General features: G+C 49.6%; 1 protein-coding gene across 1 annotated transcript in view; it reads left to right on the top strand.

Annotated features, from left to right (window-relative positions):
• COL23A1 (collagen type XXIII alpha 1 chain) overlaps positions 1-14,873 on the top strand; it is a 374,601-nt gene that overhangs the window by 261,115 nt on the left and 98,613 nt on the right. The window lies entirely within an intron of this gene.

The raw sequence follows: 14,873 nt of genomic DNA, 5'->3' as shown, positions 1-14,873 counted from the left end.
CTAAATGAATCTGTTTATCTCTGTAACCTGCTTATGCCTGTAGGCAGGAGAGTTTGAAACTCTGACAGGGAGTCATCGGAAGAGTTTGTTAGGATTCATGGTTGCAGACATGAATCCACTCTAGCTAATTTAAGAAGAAAGGGAAAAGATTTATTAAGGGATACAAAGCCCTAGGAGGAGGAGCTTCTGGGAAGGGGTCCCTGCACCACACCTCTGAACCAGCCTGCCAGGAGCACTCCCACCAGATCAGGAAGCTTCCTCAAGGCTGCTGGCTTAGAATCACACTACCTCTACCTGCAGATCGGAAGCCCTGAGCCCTGCTTCTGCCCTCACCTAACTCAGCTCTGAGTCAGACGGGTCTGAGCCGTGGAATGTAAATCTCACCTACCCCTAACCCCAAGAAAGGAGGGAAGTTTGTAATCAGTGTTGGAAAGTTGGGTTTATGCTGTGGGAAAGCATCCAAATGTGAGGAGGTGATCAGAAGGTTTAGAGTAGCCACCAATGACCATTGACCACTCCAAGCTCTGGGAAAGGGGGTAGCTTTGGTGTCTGGGAGGTCACCCAGCGGGGACCTAGCCAAGCCACCCCCCTTGCATTCTGGGTGGTCTTGGACCAGGAACTTCACACCACCAGGTGCCTCCTGAGTTCCCAAACACAAAAGGTACTCCTCAAAGAGAAGACACCTCCCAGCCTCCTGAAGTCCCAGAACCCAGTGTTGTCCCTGGCAGGCCAGCTGGTCAGCCTTCTGGCAGTTGTTCCCACCCTCCTGGCCAAGTGCGTTTGCTTGGCTTTCATGTGCCTTCCTCCAGCCTGGCCCTGCCCCTGCCAGTCTGGACAGCTGTGTCACTCTTTCAGAACTCTTTGTTCTCTTTGTGGAATTCAGAGATAGGTTCTGCCAGCTTGGAGACTGGGCTTGGCTATTTCCCAGCAGCCAATAACAGATGGGATTAAAAGATGAAAAACCATGCAGATGTCCCAGCTGTGCCCGAAACTGAGAAACCAAGTGTATATGTCCACACTCCTGTGCCTGTGGCATTTGTGCCTGCCCCACCCTCCTGCTGGGGGCTGTCTCTGTCCTCGGAGCCCTCCCCTAAGGACCCTTCCCAATGTGCCACCATCGCCTGCTCTGGGGGCTGCTGATTCTCTGCGGACCACTTATAGAGCCCCGGCGGCACATGGCCTAGATTGTGAGCTCCACGTCTCAGCCCCTGGCTGGCAGAGCAGCATTTTCACTTTCACTGCAGTGTTATTAAGGACCAGGACTGTACTCAGTGCTTGATACTCCGTCTTACATAAGCCTCACAAGTCGAGACGGTAGATGCCGTGTGATCCCAGGTTTACAGACTGGGAAACTGAGCCTCAGGGAGATTAGGTGACCTTCCCAGGGCCACTCAGCCAGGGAGTGGCAGAGCTAGGGGTCAGCCCAGGTCTGTCTGGCTTCGGTCTCTGCGCATGACCACTGCACTCTGCTACCTGGTTTGCAGGCTCTGCAACCAGTCTCTGCGAGATAAGCCCAGAAGCAGCATTTCTGCCTTCCACAAGGTTCTTCTGACCAGGAAACACTCATCAGAGTTCTTGGTCACACAGATCCACCCCAAACTGGCCAAGCCAGTACCGGGCCAATGCCCAGGCCTGTCAGCTTGTGATGTGGGGCAAGTCACTTCTCTGTGGGCCTTCGTTTTCTCATTTCATTTTCACAACAAATATTTCTGAGCTCTACTCTATGCCAAGCACTAGGAAATAAGATAGACAAGATCTGGCCTGTTGAGGAGCTTACATTCTAGCAGGAAGAAAGCCTGTGTGGTTTACTGGGGTGGGGGGATTTGAAATGAGGTCAAAGATGTAGCCATGGGACAGATTCAACAGTGTGGTTAGGCCAGAGCAAGGTGGCAGGTCTTGACCTGGGTGCAGAGGAAGACTTGGAGCACTTGAGCAGGAGAAGGACCTACCCTAAGTGGCACAGAAGGCATAAGTAATGCTGCACAGGGTTGCTCTGAGGATTGAAGAAACAGAAGGAGTTCAAAACTCACAGAAGTACACTGTGTTGGGGGTGGAGGAAGGTTGGTGCTTCATAAAGTGGGGGCGGGCCTTTGAAAATGGCAGGAGTCCCTAGGCCCTTCTCTCGCAGGCCCTGCAGAGGAAGGACAGCAGTATGCGGGTCCCAGAGTCCCTGAGATGCCTGCAGGAACCACATCTCCCATCAAACACATGCCCTCCTGGGACCAGCCAGCCAGGAGGAATTGCACAGGCCCCCAATTACTGGAACTTTCTCCTGACGGCACCATGTCACATGGGCAGCTATGTGGGCAGCCTTTCATTCGAGCCTCATCCTGTGTCCAAATGTGGGTGGACTGAGACTGCCCAGGGAGGGTCCAAGGGGCAGGCATGACTCAGTGCCGATAAAGGCCTCATGGGTGTGGGGCCTTTTTGGACCTTTGTTGGCTCTTATTCTGGCCAAGAAATAGCAGGCCTCTCCCAGTGGGAAGTTAGGGAGGCTTGAGTGCTTTGCAGGGTCTGCAGTTGACTCCCTCCTTGCTGGCAGGAGGATACTGGGGCCTGGGTCTTGGAGAGGCCAAGGCTGGCCCACTCCATCTGATAAGATACAGTTGGAATTGAGGCTTCATCCAGTTGTCTTAGAAATGGAAGCTGACTCTGGTGGATTCTGAAGTCAGACACAGCAGATTTCTATCTTGGCTGAGTCATCCACAGAAGAAATCAAATAGAGTAGTTTTCACCTGGGAATAAATTTGTTTCACAAAATCTGGAAATCAGTTTGGCAGTGAACTTTCAGGAGGGTTTGAGGGAACTAGGAGCAGAAATCCAGCTGACACGTGAAACCTGAAATTGGCCACCTAGAGGAGGGCTTTGTGACTGACAAAAAAAGCTAACAGTGCTTCTTGGCAGGGGAGCCTGAAATCTGATCTGGGACCCCCAAGGCCAGAGCCTCTGGGCTGGCTGGGTTCCTACATACTCTTCGGCTTTTGTTGTCCTCAAGCTATATATTCAGGCCTGCCCTGTCTGTCTCGCGAAACCATCCTGCCCTTTCCACCTGAGTCCCTTTGCTGGGGTTAGTGAGGCCCCATCCTCCCCTCACTGCTTTGCTGCAAGAGGTGCCTGCCCGTCCCACACCACCCCCCGCCCCTGCTCCCAGCCCTCAAGTGGCCTCTGGGACCATGGGCATCCAAGTCAATACCCATTGTCAGGCCCTGCCCAGCCTAAGGGGGGGGGGACACCTGGAAATTTGTAAGCTCAACCAGTGCCCAGATGATTCTCCTGTTTGAGAACTGCTAGCCTGAAGGATAAAATACAAATTCCTTACGATTGGGCTCTAGAGACATTGAGGTCAGCGCTTCTCAAACTGTGGTTTTGGATTAACAGCATCAACATCATCTGGGAATTTTTGGAATTTCAAATTCCCAAACTTACTAAGTCAGAGACTCTGGGGGTGAGACCCAGCCATCTGTTACAAGATCATTTCAGGTGATTCCGATGGGGGTGCAAAGTTGAAGCCCTGCTACTTCCTCTCACTGCAGAGCCATTGTACCTGCTGTTCCTCCTGCCTGCAATGCCCTTCCTCTCTGCCCAGTCAGCTCCGGGCATCTCTCTGACCTCATCTTAAGCAAAGGTTTCTCAAGGAAGCCCAGACCCTCCAGATCAGGTTGTGTTCACCTATCACATACTGTAAGAGGTCCCCATACTTTTCCTTCATAGCACTTAGCAGTTTGTAATTTGGTGCATTATTGAACCAGTGCCTGTCTCCCCCACTAGTCTGTAATGATGGTGGAGGCTATGCTATCTTATTCCCATTTTATCCCCAGTTCCTGGCATAGCACCTGACAAATAGAGGGGGTCTGTTGGTAATTATCACCTTCCTCTAAATAACATGAATATCCTGCAACTTCTTGATATTTCAATTTTAGGCATTATCTATTAGAAGTCCAAAGCCTTCCTTTTTTTTCAGTCTTTTGTATGAAAACTGCCATTTTCTCTCTGGATGTTTTTGGAATCATCTGTTTAACCCCAGAGTTCTGAAATTTCAAGATGAAGTGCCTTACCAAGGTCTGTTTTCTTTCACTGAGCTGGACTCTCAGAAAACCAAATTTCTTGAATTATTTTTTTAACAATTTCTCCTGCAAATCTCTCTGTTCCCTTTTTCTGAAGTTTTTTTGTTTGGTTGGTTGGTTGGGTGGGTGTGTGTTTTTGGTTTTGTTTTCTTTGCTTGTTTTTTATTGAGGGGCAAGGAGAGGGGGGACAGTCCCTTGCTCCTTTCTTGGAGACTTCTCCCAACCTTTCTCTCACAACTCTTTCTAATGGAATTTTAATCTTTGCCATCATGGGTTTTTATATATATATACATATATATATATATATTTTGGCTGCATCTGGTCTTAGTTGCGGCACACGGGATCTTTCGTTGAGGCACGCAGGCTTCTCTCTAGTTGTGGTGCGCGGGCTCTTGAGGGGCAAGGAGAGGGGGGACAGTCCCTTGTCTAATCATGATTTCCTGGACTGATTTTCTTATCTCTTCTTTCCAGTCATCTGCATCTATTTGTCTTGTTCTCCTTTCTTGGAGACTTCTCCCAACCTTTCTCTCACAACTCTTTCTAATGGAATTTTAATCTTTGCCATCATGGGTTTTTATATATATATACATATATATATATATATTTTGGCTGCATCTGGTCTTAGTTGCGGCACACGGGATCTTTCGTTGAGGCACGCAGGCTTCTCTCTAGTTGTGGTGCGCGGGCTCCAGAACACATGGGCTCTGTAGTTGCCAATACCATCTCTCCGTCGCAACTACTCAACTCTGCCTTTGTAGCATAAAAGCAGTCATAGACGGTTCATAAACAAATGAATATGGCTGTGTCCTAATAAAGTTTTATTTACAAAAATGGAGGGTGGGCAAAATTTGGCCCGTGGGCCATGGCTTGAGACCCCTGGTCTAGATTCCAGCTCATCAGATACCTGGTGCTGCCAGTTCCTGGGCTTTGGGTGTTTGTTCTGTGTTGTAGGTTGGGTTGCTCTTGAGGTGTCCCCAGTCCTGTCTCAAAATACTGGCTGACGAAGTGAGAGAGTGGCATTGACATATATACACTACCAAATGGAGAATAGATAGCTGGTGGGAAGCAGCCACATAGCACAGGGAGATCAGCTCGGTGCTTTATGACCAGCTAGAGGGGTGGGAGGGAGACGCAAGAGGGAGGGGATATGAGGATATATGTATACGTATAGCTGATTCACTTTGTTATACAGCAGAAACTAACACAACAATGTAAAGCAATTATACTCCAATAAAGATGTTTAAAATATATATATATTGGCTGTCCCATTTCTGCACAGGCAGTAATCCCTCATTTGTCTACTTCCCAGGTTCCTAAATATTGTTGCTAGTATTTCCTCTCCTGACCTGTTGCCCTTGGAGCTCAGGTTTCTGGAAGTAGTAGGGATAAATGTATACATTCCATCTCCCATCCTTAAATACCTGGATTCTTTTATTTTTTTTAAATAGATCCCTTGGGTTACCTCTATAAGAACTAATGTTAATTAGGATTGGTTTAGGTTGTGTGTTTTCACCAAATGGTACTTTGTTGTTATTTTTTTAAATAAACTGAACACACACCGTATAAAATGAAAGACTTCTGTAAAGACTTGAATATAAAATGACTCCTTCCTTTCTGAGGCATTGTTTTGGGGAAAAGCTTTACTTTATATTACAGCCGTAATTCTAACAAAAACTGCTTTGTGAGAAAGGTATCAATATGTCCATTTTACAGATGGAGAAACTGAGGCCCAGAGTTACCCAAGCTCACTGGATAGTATGTGAGAGAGCAAAATTTGAACACAGATCTCTTTTTACCATCCTGCTTCTGTGCTAAGGAAGTTGCCATGGGCTTTGATTTTGTTCTCTTAGGGAAGAGTGGCATGACCAGATTTAGAAAGGTGCCTTGGATGAGGGGATCAGGGAAGAGGTCAGATGGGAGAAGCCAGCCTGGAGGAAGGGAGGCCATATGAGGAGGCTGCTGCAGATGGTTGAAGGCAGTGAGGCTGAGAAGGTCCATTTGACAGGGATTACAGAGACCATGGGCAGGACTTATAATTGAATGGGTGTGTGGGGAAGAGGAAGGCATGGAAGATGAACCTGTGATGAAGGGGGAACCCTCAGCCAGAGAGGGCAGAGGGGCTGCCCTACCCTGTGGAGGGCCCTGCCATCCTCACCCAGGTGAGGCAGTGTCGGTCAGTGCAGCTCCCATGATGGTTGTTGAACCATGGCCACTCTCTGCAGGTTCCAGAGCCTAAGGCCTGGCCAGAGCCTAGAATTTGATAGGCATGGCCTCTGCTCTGCAAGCAAGGTCCTTGTTCTCAGCCCTTGGCATGGGAACAGGAGAAGGGAGATGCTAAAATATCAGGGTTTGAGGGGTCCTTTGAGCTCTCTGCTTCCCAGAGAAGGATCACAACTTACCTGCCAGGGGTTTCTGTTTAGCTCTGGGACACATGGTGTACAGGGAGAGCCCTGATCCCTAATGATCAGGCCCAGGTCCCAAGCACCATGGAAGCTTTCAAAGTGGGAGCAGATAGGCCAGTGGCTGGTGCTGTCCTGAGGGCTACCCAATGGGCAACGGCTGCAGCAGCCTACAGGGATTGTCTGCCAGTCCTCAGACTCTGATATGGAGGTTCTGCTGCTTCTTCTCCGCCCGTCCCCTCTCCTGAACCCCTGGTTGTCCTCTGCAGAATGGGGATGCAAGATCACTAGAGAGTGATACATCTGAGTGGGCCCCATCAAGATGTCTGTTTCTGACAGAAAATGTCTGCAAGGCAGAGGTGGAATTTCAGGCCTTGGAGGGGCTATTGACTCCACTCACCCCAAGCTGCCACCTCATTAGTTCTGGGCCATAGGCACGGCGGGCAGGTTTTCCATTTGTGGATGGCTTTATCTCTGCTTCTGTACCAGCCCTGCTCCCAGGCATTCAGGCTCCTTCCCCAGGCCCCCACAGCGCCTGCACATCTCTCTTAAGATCATTTCCCATGCTGGGCTGTAATTGGCTGTTTGCATATCATCCCCCAGCTCCTTGTGAGCTACTCAAGAACAAGAACCAGATGTATTTATTTGAGTATCCCCAGTGCCTGGCACAGAGTGGGTTAATGTTGGATGGACGGATAGACAGATAGATGGATGGATGGATGGATGGAAGGATGGGTGACCAAAAGGATGAATGAAACAGAGATGGATAACTTAACAGATGGGTGAATAGATGAACAAATATTTAAGTGGGTATTTGATTGTCTGGATGAATAAAGTCTTTCATTCACTCAGAACTATGTAGTGAGTAGTTTTTCTACAGAGGGATGTATGGATGAGCACATGAGTAGAAGGAAAGAAAGAGAAATTGGGATGGAGGGAGAAACAGCATAACAGGTGAATAAACCGAGGAGGAACTGGAGAAACGCCTGGGCAGACAGACGGCCCATGTTCACACGTTCACGGTCTCCTCTGAGGATGTGTGTCTGTGAGCTGAAGGAGTTGTTCCCAAGGTCCCAAGGGGGAGGGGTCCAGAGAAGAATTCACAAACACTCTCTGTCTACTAAAAAAATTTTTTTTCTCTAAATAAACTTTGAATCCACTTCCAAATATGTTTAGAAAGAGCAGTGGTGGCATTCATGAAGGATGAATTATAAGTGCTTCATTCAGAGCTGTGTTTAGGGACCCTCAGAAATACATACAGTCCCCAAAGCAAGTGCTAAAATGCGTATAAGACAAGAAACATATGCTGGGTATGATGATGTCAAGCAGGCTTACTGCAAGCATATGTGCTGTACTGTTGATGGAATACTCGGCAAGAGTTCCAGAAAGAGGCCTTTCCTGAAATGGAGGTCAATGAGAATACTCCCCTTTCTCATAAATCCTTGGGAAAAAATAGACCTGTCTCCCACACACATGTGGCTAATTATCTGGGGGCTCATGGATCTCCTCAGAGAGTGGTTAAGAGCAGTTTACTAGGGCTAAATCTGCCCCAAGTGGTTTCCAACAGTCCCAGCTAGAAAGACTGTGGCAGCTTGCCCTTGGTTCATCAATGGGTATTTTCCTACCCCAGTGGGCAGAGGGGGTGAGGCATATGTGCTAAATAATAAAGGAGACAAGATCACATCTTTTCCTTTCCCAATGCCCAGCAAAGATCAGACCCGGAGACAAGCTGCTGATGGACACCCTAGAGTCCAGAGTCTCTTTGCATGGCCGCTGGTGACCATCCACCTTAGTGCAGTTTAACTGGATTTGGCCTGAGCCAGGGCCAGGAGCACCAAGGCAAACTGAATATGGTCTCCACTTTGTGGGGCTCACAGTCTAGCAGAGAGAGAGAGAGAGAGAGCTGGGCAGACAGCTCCATCCCAGTGCACTAAGGGCTGAAGCAAGTAAATACCAGTGGCCCAAGCGTGGGCAGCCAGGAAGGCTTCCCAGGGGAGGGTCCATGTCTTAGTTGGGTCTTGAAGGATGAGTAGGAGTTATTCTGGCAAGTAATGGGAGAAATGACATTGGAGACATAAGCAACACAGCTCTGGGGCCGTGGTGTGTTCGGGGCCAGGAGTGATGTATGGAGGACAAGTAGGGGATGGGCAGAGCCGGCCAAAGAGGGAAGTCTGGCTCAACCTGGAAGGGCCTTGGCCAAAGAGCTCGGACTGTGGCCCAACGTCAGTGGAAAGCCTGTGAAAGGCTTTAAAGGAAGTGGCATGATCAGATTTGTGGTTTAGAAGGACTATGCTGACTGTGGGGCAGAGACTGAAATCAAACAAGGGAGCCAGGGAGGAGGCTGTGACCATTGACCCAGGGAGATATGCTGGTACCAGACCTGGTGGGGACAGAGAGGGACAGACTCTGTCATTTGGGGCGTGTTCCTTAACCTCTTGGTACTGTAAAATGGGCATAATTGCACCCACCGCATGGAGTTGTTGTGTGGTGCACGGTAATCCACGTAAAATGCCAGGACAGGGCCAAGACATGGTCAGCCAGTAGGCTTGTCGTCTTTTGTATTTGGAGGGGGTGCTCAGGAAGTGTGAATGGGATGGATCCACCCACATTCCTGGGGGTTACTGGGTGGATGGTGATGCTGTTCACAGAGACTGGGAATTCAGATGGAGAATTGGTGGGGCAGGGGATAAGGACTTTGGTTTAGGCCATTCAGCCAGTTTCTACTAGGATTGGTGAGGAGCTTCTGTCCCACCTCATCTAATCCTGAAGCAGAATAGCCTGTGGCTCAGAGTATGATCTCTGGCACCAGACCACCTGGTCAAGTCCTGACCTTGCCACTGATACTGTGTGACCTCAAGCCAGTGACTTGCCCTCTCTGGGTCCAGTTTTCTCCTCAATAGAATGAGATGAAGGGTGGCTGTGAAAATTACAGGAGGATTGACATGACAGAGCTCAGAACAGCACCTGGTACACAGTAAATTCTAAGTGAGTGTGCACTGCAGTAGTCCTAGTAGTAGTGGCGGTGGTGGTTGCAGTGGAAATCATTGCTGGTGGTTTATGAACCCAGAACTGGTGTTCCTTGGGTTTTGTAAACTCACAGCTTGGCTCCAACCCCCCATCCCCTGAGCACACAGAAGGTAATGTGAAAAGTACAAGGCTTGAAATCTTTTGTAAGAAAGAAAATAATATTTAAAGAGAGAGAAACATCAGTTGGGTTTTGAGTGTGTTTCCTGGACCAGCAGCAACAGCACCCCCTGGGAACTTACTAAAAATGCAAATTCTCGGTCACTCCAGCGCCACTGAATTTGAAACTAGGGGTGGGGCCGAGGACCCCTGAGCACTTTGGAGGGTGACCCGGCCCTCCTGCACCCACAGAGCAGTACCAGACCTAAGATGGGAAAGGAGCTGCTTGTGTCTGGGTCTCTGGCCAGACGATGGCATCTGGATAGAGGGGAGAAGCCCCAGGCAGTCCCCAGTTCTTTTCCTTTAAAAATAAAGAAAGAAAGAAAGAAAAAAGGCAAGTGCTTTGGAATTGGACACAGCAGGGTTTGAATCCCAGATCTGCCACACACCAGGTGTATGACTTGGGACAAGTCCCTTCTCTTGTACTCCATTTGTAGGATAGGGTAGATGCCACCTCCTTGGCAGGGGTGCTGAGCAGAACAGACGAGTGAACACCTGTACAGCCCTGAGCACAATGCCTGGCATGTTGCAGGTCCACAAGCAGGAGCCACCTTCCTTGCTTCCCACGGCATTCCAATACCCTGCTCCAGAACTCTGGGAACAGCCAAAGTGGTGGTGACATCTCCCCATGGTAGAAGCCTGACCTGGAGCTGTAGGCAGGAGCTGGGGCCTGTGTATGGGAGCTGCCACTCTGAACAGGGGACTTCCAGCTTCCCAGGCAGAGCTCCTGCATGCCCTACCCAGGGGCCACCCTCCAGATAAGGACAGCCCCAGCCAGAGCAGCACAGAACCTAGGGAGGGAAAGAAAGGGGCCACTTGTGTGTGAGGACACCAGGCCTCTCTGGCCAGACTGTGGCATCTGAATAAATGGGAGATGGTCCCAGGGAGTCCCAGTGTCCCCACAGTCAGGGGCCCTGGGGACCAGGTGAGCCTAGGAATCCTGATGGCTGTGCACAGCTGGCCTGCCCACACCCCGCTTTCAGCTGCCCCGGCCCACAGGCCCCTGCCCACCAGTGCCTCCCACTCAGGTAGTGCCACATAAGTCCAACGTCCTCCACCCGCAACGTCCTCCACCCCAACGTCCTCCAGCCAGCCAGGGAGCAGACCTGTCCAGCCTCCTTCCACTCCAGACAGCTGTGGGGAGGAGGGGACAGTCGAGCAGGTCCTGGAGAGGTCGGTTTCCAGGCACAGGGAAGGTCCTTACAGGTGGAGAGTGGCACAGTGAGGGCATGAGCACACCTGAGCTTGAAGGGACAGCATGTCATGGGGTGGTCCCACTGGCAACGTAACGAGTCCCCACCCTGTCACACTGTGTCATGGTTAGCACCTCAGTGGGCCGGTATCTCTGGGCCACAGAACCCAGAGACAGGACCCATGCTGGGTCCATCACGGGATTCCCAGTGCCTGCAGGGCCGCCGGTGGATGTTTCGGGAATGACTACCTGAGTGACAGACTGAGGATTGGGTATTCAAATCCCCATTTGGGGCCTAGGAAACTGAGGGTCTGAGAGGTTAAATGTCATGTGTTATCTCAAAGGACCTTAGGAACTGGAGTCACTATCTCCAGTCCAAAGGTGAGGAGACAGACGCTCTGAGGCAGGAATTGGCTTGCTCCAGGCCATACTAGTGAAAGCAGAATTTCTAGGACACAAATACGATCCTTCTTCTTTAGAAAACAGGCTTTGTGATGGTAGGGACCCTGTCTGTCTTGTTTACAAAGGTACAGGGGATGAAATCAAACTTTTGAGTTTTATACCCTTCCACAGCTGCTCGGGAAGACAGCCTGGTAGGGCATGGCCTATGATCCCAGAAAGACAGAAAGGGAGAGGAGGACTATCTTCTCCCAAGGGGACCAGGAAAGAACAGGAACACCAAGCACAGGACAGGCCTCTTTTCTTCTAGAAATGAAAAATGCTGCCCAGCTAAACAGAGTTGCCATGTGACCCAGCAGTTGTATTCCTAGATATATACCCAAAAGAATTGCAAGGAGGGACTCAAAGAGATACTTGGACATCAGTGTTCACTGAAGCATCAGGGTAGGTGGAAACAGCCCAAGTGTCCATCACCAGATGAATGGATAAACAAAATGGGTGAACAATGGAAGAATATTAAGCCATAAAAAGGAATGAAGTCCTGCTCCATGCTTGCTTTAGTCCGTTCAGGCTGCTATGACAAAAATACCCTGGACTGAGTGCCTTAAACAGCAAATATTTATTTCTCACAGTGCTGGAAGCTGGGAAGTCCAAGATCAAGGCACTGACAAATGTGGTATCTGGTGAGAGCCCACTTCTGTTCATAGATGGCCATCTTCTTGTATCTTCACATGGCAGAAGGGATGAGGAAGCTCCCTAGGGTCTCTTTTATAAGGGCACTAATCCCATTCATGATGGCTCCACCCTCATGACCTAATCACCTTCCAAAGGCCCCATCTCCTAATACCACTGCCACATTGGGAGTTAGGTTGTTGATATATGAATTCTGGGAGGACACAAACATTCAGTCTATAACCAAGCTGCAACATGGGTGAAACTTGAAGACATTATTCTAAGTGAAATAAACCAGACACAAAAGGTCAAATACTGTATGATTCCACTCATATGAGGTACCTAGTGTAGGCAAATTCATAGAGACAGAAAGGAGACTGGTGGTTTCCAGGGACTGGGGGAGGGGGAATAGAGGGTTATTGTTTCATGGGTATGGAGTTTCAGTTATACAAGATGAAAAGAGCTATGGAAGTAGGGATGGTAGGGATGGTTGTACAACAGTGTGAAAGTACTTAATACCACTGAATTGTACTCTTTTTTTTTTTTTTTTTTTTTGGCTCCATAGGGTCTTTGTTGCTGCACACGGGCTTTCTCTAGTTGTAGCGACCGGGGGCTACTCTTCGTTGTGGTGCGAGGGCTTCTCATTGTGGTGACTTCTCTTGTTGCAGAGCACGGGCTCTAGGCGCATGGGCTTCAGTAGTTGTGGCACGTGGGCTCAGTAGCTGTGGTGCACGGGCTTAGTTGCTCCACAGCAAGTGGGATCTTCCCAGACCAGGGATTGAAACTGTGTCCCTTCATTGGCAGGCGTATTCTTAATCACTGAGCCACCAGGGAAGTCCCCTGAACTGTACTCTTCAAAATGGTTAAGATGCTAAGTTTTATGTATATTTTATCACAATTTTTAAAAAATATTAACATTTTAAAAAATATAATGTAATATACCAAAAACTATTGGGTGGTTCATATGGTATGTGAATTATATCCCAGTAAAGCTGTTTTAAAAAATTATGCTGCTTATAACACAGCTGGACACAGCATGCCGACCCTTTCAGGGCCAGGCTAAAGAACTGCAGATGTTGCAGCACACCCCAAGCGTTTGAGCGTGCGGGGAGGGCCGTGGGACCCCCAGGCCCCCATAAGGGGCCAGCGGCTGAAGGACAGGGAACCACTGCTTTTCTAGGGAAGGAGGAGCAGGAAGATGACAGAGTCGCCCCCTAGCAGCCTGCCTTCAGTGGACAAGGGCCAGGGAACTCAGACCCAGCTCTTGACTACTGACACTCTCCAGCGGGAGCCGTGGTCCTTGCCCTGGCCCTGGAGGTCAAGAAAAACAAATGGTGACTCACTCAGGCCCCTTGGGAGTGTGAGTCAATAGTGCAGTGAACTGTGTGGGGCCTCACGGGCCAGGATGCTGGGAGCAGCCCTGCAGGGACCTCCGCAGAACTTTTCCACTCAGCCTCTGGGCTGCTCTGGAGTGTGTGGTCAGTGAAGCTGGAGCAGCTTCCTCAGAACTTAAAGTTCTGTCAGCGGGCAGCAGAGGAGCCCGAGCTGCGGGGCCACTTGACCTTGGGCAGCCCCTCTCCCACTCTGTAACAGGAACACTGGTGTCCCTGCCTCATGGGTCTGCTGTGAGAATTATGTGAGGTGCCAGCAGGTGATGGCAGCAGGTGCCTCGTCAGTGACACCTTGGTGCCCTCCCACCACCAAAACGGAGTTCATTCATGCTCTGACCATTTGTTTAGCACCAACCCATGTGTCACTATTGCCTATCAGGTGATAGCCATGAACCAGCACACAGGAGCCCTATCCTCAGGGAGCTGACATCCTAGTGAGGAGAGAGAAACCATAAACACTAAAAAGCAAATAAAATAAATAAACCAGGTAATTTTGCTAGAGATAAGTGACTGGAAGAAAATAAAACAAGAAAACATGACAGAGAGGGTGATCAGTGAAGGCGTCCAGGAAGCTCAACAAAGAGTCTGCCATGCAGAATAGCCCCAGCCACGCGAGGAGAGCCCCAGGACAGAGGGAACAGCTGGTGCAAAGGCCCTGAGCTAGGACCGGCCTGGCTGGCTTGAGAAGCAGAAAGGCCGTGTGGCAGGGGGTGTAGGTGGGGAGTGAGGGGGAGCAGTGTGGAGAGCCTCCTTCCTCACAGGCTGCCCACTGAAGTGACCAACCATCTGGTTTGCCTGGAACTGTCCCGGTTTTAGCACCAAAAGGCCCAGGAAACCCCTCAGTCCTGAGCACACTGGGATAGTTGGTCACCCTAGTGCCCACTTGCTTCCCTTATTTCCTGGATGCGGAAGTGAAAGCACCCTAGGCCCTGCTGGGGGCTGGCATGCCTTTCCCTCAGGAGAGCTCTGTTCTCCTGTCCGCAGGAGTGGGAGACCTGGGTCCAGCGCCCTTAGGGTCAAGTTGCCTTGGAGGGGGTGGGATAAGCTGAGTGGCCAGCTTTTCCCTGAGGGTCACTTCCTAAGTCCATGTCCACCAGCATGCTGGCCATGCTCTGAAGGCCTCACTTGCTCTTTTCTAGGACCTTCTGACTGGACTTTTAACATGTAGGTTAAGAGGAATTCTCATGGAAATCAAAGTTCACATGAAGGGACTTTAAGCTTAAAAAAATAAAATATTTGGGTTGGCCAAAATTTCGCTCTGTTTTTTCTGTAAGATGGCTCTAGCTAGTAGCGCTTAGTTGTCTTTAAATTCATTCAAAACAATTTTGTTAGATTGTATTGTGACAGCTGTCACATCGGTGCATTTTTTTTTAAACTTATCAAAATTGGTGAATTTTTGTGTAGCCATTTTAATATTGAAGATGGAAGAAAAAAAGCAATATTTTCAGCATATTATGCTTTATTATTTCAAGAAAGGTAAAAATGCAACTGGAAGGGCTTCCCTGGTGGCGCAGTGGTTGAGAATCCGCCTGCGGATGCAGGGGACACGGTTTCGTGCCCCAGTCCGGGAAGA

The sequence above is a fragment of the Physeter macrocephalus genome, chromosome 2 (assembly GCF_002837175.3).
Source record: "Physeter macrocephalus isolate SW-GA chromosome 2, ASM283717v5, whole genome shotgun sequence".
In the NCBI taxonomy this organism is placed as follows: Eukaryota; Metazoa; Chordata; class Mammalia; order Artiodactyla; family Physeteridae; genus Physeter; species Physeter macrocephalus.
The sequence above is the reverse complement of the archived record's forward strand: the minus strand, read 5'-3'. Positions and strand labels throughout refer to the sequence as shown.